At 41.7% G+C, this 4494-nt stretch overlaps 1 long non-coding RNA gene across 3 annotated transcripts; it reads right to left on the bottom strand.

Moving 5' to 3' along the window:
* Positions 1-1045: 1045 nt before the first annotated feature.
* Positions 1046-4092, bottom strand: LOC108284685. Of its 3 annotated transcripts, none has more exons than XR_001817303.2 (4): positions 3214-4092; positions 2416-2513; positions 1962-2136; positions 1046-1093 (listed from the first exon to the last, which is right to left on the bottom strand). It is a non-coding gene; the product is annotated as an uncharacterized LOC108284685 (long non-coding RNA). The 3 variants fall into 3 exon arrangements; XR_005195939.1 differs by having other exon boundaries at positions 3554-4092; XR_001817305.2 differs by lacking the exon at positions 3214-4092 and having other exon boundaries at positions 2416-2553.
* Between the last annotated feature and the right edge of the window lie 402 nt (positions 4093-4494).

Here is a 4494-nt window from a genome sequence, read left to right as displayed (position 1 = left end):
GACCTGTTTTTGCTGGCTGCTGGTCAACGGCTGGAGGCTGGAAGCCGTCTGTATTTTCTCATGCTCTCTCTGTGGCCCATCCAGCAAGCACAGTTCCACTCACACTTTGAATTTTCTTGACACTTCTGCTGCACCTCTCTGACACCAGCCAGGGAAAGCTATCCACTTTTAAGGATTTACTGTCATTAGATTGGGCCCATGGAATAGTCAGGAATAGTCCTTCTGTCTTAAAAGTTTAGAAACTTTAATTTTCTGCCAAGTTCCTGTTGCATGTGATATAGTCACAGAATCTAGGGATTCAGGAGTGAACATCTTTGAGGAGCCATTCCACCTGTTATAATGGTCCTGGGCTGGGACCCAGAAATTTGCCTTTCTAACAAGTTTCTTTTATGTTAGAAAATTATCTATGATGCTAATGTGATGCTTCCGGTCCAGGGATCACCCTTGGAAGATGCCTACAGTAGCTGCTCCTACTTCAAGTGCAGTTCATGGCATCGACGTCACCCAGGAGCTTATTAGAAATGCAGGACCTTGAGCCTCCTCTCAGATTTATTGGGGTAAAAATCTGCAGTTTAACCAGATCCCCAGGTAGATTGGTACACATTAAAGCCTGAGAAATATTGCTCTACAACAGTTAGAAACAGGGAAAGGTCATGAGTAAATTATGTCTTATTTATTCTCAAAACCATTTAGAAAGACACAGTTCTTTATTGTTGTTGTTGTTGTTTGTTTGTTTGTTTTTTGGAGAAGGAGTCTCACTCTTGCTGTCCAGGCTGGAGTGCAATGGCGCGATCTCGGCTCACCACAATCTTCGCCTCCTGGGTTCAAGCAATTCTCCTGACTCAGCCTCCCAAGTAGCTGGGATTACAGGCATGCACCACCACGCTGGGCTAATTTTGTATTTTTAGCAGAGACAAGGTTTCTCCATTTTGGTCAGGCTGGTCTCGAACCCCCGACCTCAGGTGATCCACCCACCTCAGCCTCCCATTGTGCTGGGATTACAGGAATGAACCACTGCACCGGGCCTTGACGCAGCTCTTTTTTTGTTCAGTTATTGCCCTTTTTTGTTAGATGGTGGAGGGAGGCATCTTACCTGTGAAGTTGAGAAAGAATTTCTGCACTGTCTCTTCAGCTGGCTTTAATATACCCAGTCCCACACCCAATTTTAACACAAAAGGTGGCAATCTCCCCACAAACTCAGCCTTGACTATGTTTGGCATCCTCAAACAATTGCAAGCTGGATTTTGTTATTCACTGGGCTTTCTTGACCCAGACATCCTGCCTTTGGTCACATCCTAGATTGATAGGAATAGATTAAAACTTGACTCTCCGATGGATTCTGGAAAGAACCACCACCCTGGCCATCCTCCCCGGGCAGAGATAGAGTGAGTCCATCAGCAGCAGGATACTCTGCCTTGACTTCATTGCTGAGCATATTTCCCCAGACCTGAGAAGAAACTCAGCAGAATCTAAGGGCCCCAGAGGAGAATCAAATATCATTAACCATTTTTTTGAGGAGGTTATTGGTTTTCTGAGAGTTACCATTAGCGGAAAGTGACTGCAGTTAGAAGATGTTGAAGAAGACTGAAGACTGTGTATTTAGCCTGTGACTAAACACACAGTGAATTTCTACCTTTGCCTCAAAAATTCCTAAATGGAATTACTGAAACGTAACAATTAAATATACAAAGAGTGGGCTATGTTTCAAGATGTAGACATTACCTGTAAATTAACTATCTCAAATTCTCTCACTTTTTAAAATTTAAACTGAGAGAAGGGGAACAAAGAAGTGAAAATGACAATAAATTTGGAGTGATCGTAAGAACATAACGAGTATGGTAAAGTGCCATCATTAAACGCTATTGGTAAAATACAAACCAACAAACAAACCTCTCTCTCTCTCTCTCTCTCACACACACACACACACACACACACGCACACACACACACTCTTATACTCACTCTATTCATTCCTTTTTAGCACACAGAGCTCCCTCCAGGTGATAAGGTCCACAGGGCCTGCTGAAATCAGCTGATGATTCCTGAAGAAGCACAAAGACTCATGTAAACCATCTTATTCCGAGCACATTCTTCCTATCCTTGCACTTGTTCCTTGATCAGATGATGAGACAGTCCTCTAAAACATTCAGTAATAAAAGGCTTGTTACATATTGACAGGGGATGTCAGCAGCCCAAAAATGTTTAATGAGGTACCTGAAAATACAGCCAGATTACACCAGCAGGGTCAATAAGGCAACAGCCATTCAGGCAGGACATGGGACAAAAGCCAGAGGGGATAACTGCCCCAAAAATTTAAAGGGAAAAATACTTCCCACTTCCCTGATCAATGCCATTCTCCCACCTCCATTTCTGGAAACTATTTACTTCAAGGAGTACTTACCAAAAAAAAACTCACCATTTCCTGAAATCTGAAGATTTTTTTGTTTTCTAAAACCACCTGGCAAAATAGCTGAGCTTTCTACTCATCACTGACACACCAGTGTTCTTTTCCATCTGCCTGTACCGAGGGTGTAGGGAGAAATGGAAAATCCCAGATCAAAGATGGGATCTCTCTGGGGTCACTGGAGGGAATGTAAGATGACCTTTCAACGAGCTATATGTCTATAGCTCGTTGGAGAATAGACAGGGGTGGCATGCAGATAATAAACCTAAAATCATTTTTCCCTGTAACTGGGCTCTGTGCAATATTTGAATTCCTTTTGATAAACAGTGAGACTGTGGTGTAGCTCTTCTTTAGAGCCTAGGAAATATTGTTGGCACTTGTTTTGGATATTACTATTCAAAATGCTGCTACTGATTTAGTAAGTCTCTTCAAGGTTATAAAATGATCCCAGAATGAAGGAGAACATAGAGACAAGACAACTGAAAGCAAGATATAATTTTGAATTGGATCATTTTTTCTCTAGCAGGTGTTACTGGGCCAACAGGTGAGCTTGAGTGGGACCTGAATATCAGATGTTAGTACGGCATCAATGTTAATTTCTCAACTCTGATGGTTGTATTTGGAAATGATGGGCATTAAATGATTCAGAAAGAAAAAAGAAGTGGAGGAGGAGGAGGGAAAGGAGGAAAGGAAGAAGAAGGAATGGTTCTCTGTACTGTCCTTGCAACTTTTCTGAGTTGGTGATTGTTTTAAAAATAAATAAAATTATATAAAAGAAATCAATAAAATAAATCATTCAAATCTCAATACTTGTCTTATTTGGTGACTTCATTCACTCTCAAATCTGCAAAGCCTGCAACTACTCCATTCATACAATGGCTTTCTGCATCAATGACTTATTGCTTCATAACAAACCACCCCAAAACCTGGTGGCTTAAAGTAATAACCATCTATTTAGCTCAGAATTCTATGGGTCAGAAAAATTGAATGGGATCAACTGTGCAATTCTTCTGGTAGGCTGGGCTGGGCTTACTCATGCGTTTGCAGGGAGTTGCCAGTCCCACCGGGAACCCTTGCTTCTGGGGGTTGCCTGGCTGTCAGCTGAGACCACAAAGGCAACTAGGCTGTGTATCCATTATCACCTACCCACCTAGGCTGGGTTTGTTCCCCTAGCTGCACAAGGTTCTGAAAGCACACAGGTAGTAAAATCAATGCACATCTTCGACATTGCAAGCCTCTGCTCTCCTCACATGTGCTGCTGTCCCACTGCAAAGCAAGCCATACGGACAAGCCCTGGATCAATGCAGGAAGGCCCCATCAAACTACATCAATAGCAGGGTCGTTATAGCAATCAAGCCACCACATTCCCAAATCTATATTTCTGACTCTCATCCTTCTTAAACTGTCTTCCAGACATTTCTTCATGGTGCCCTACCCGAATTTCAAATTTCACTTGTATGAAATTCATCACACTATAGCCAACACACTGTAATAAATAGAACGAGGCTTCCAATCAGCTCTGAGTTTGAATTCTACTTATTGTGAGATTTTGGTTTAAGCTACTCTGAGAATGGCTTCCTTCTATTTTCAAGAAAAATAATAATAAATATTTGATAGCAGTATCACAGGGATCAAACAAGATAGTGTACTCTCAACCCTTAACACACAGTAGGCATTCGATAATTTTTTTGTATTCTCCACCCATTACCTAGAAACCTACTCCCCTTATCCAATTTCTTTATTGACATGCTTTCATTCATCCAGGCTGATGTTAACACTGGGTGATTTTCACATTTTCCTTTTCCTTTGCCCGTTTGTATTCAATCTGCCCACCTAATGGGTTACGGTGAAAAATTGCACTGCAGCACTTAACAAAGTGCCTGTCAAATTACAGTCCTCTATATATCTTTTGACTTTTTAAAAGTCGCAAAATCAAAACCGGTTAATTGCATTTCTGCAATTTTACTCAACAACGATTAAGTATCAGGGATGAATTGGTCACCTTTTGGGTCTCTTGCCAAAGCTATAATTCTTCCTCCATCTTCCATGTCTGTCCCGTCAGCACCAACAACCAGGGGCATCAGGACATGA

This window comes from Cebus imitator, unplaced genomic scaffold (assembly GCF_001604975.1).
Source record: "Cebus imitator isolate Cc_AM_T3 unplaced genomic scaffold, Cebus_imitator-1.0 Scaffold14, whole genome shotgun sequence".
Classification (NCBI taxonomy): Eukaryota; Metazoa; Chordata; class Mammalia; order Primates; family Cebidae; genus Cebus; species Cebus imitator.
Note: the sequence above shows the minus strand (reverse complement) of the source record. Positions and strands in the feature narration are given on the sequence as shown.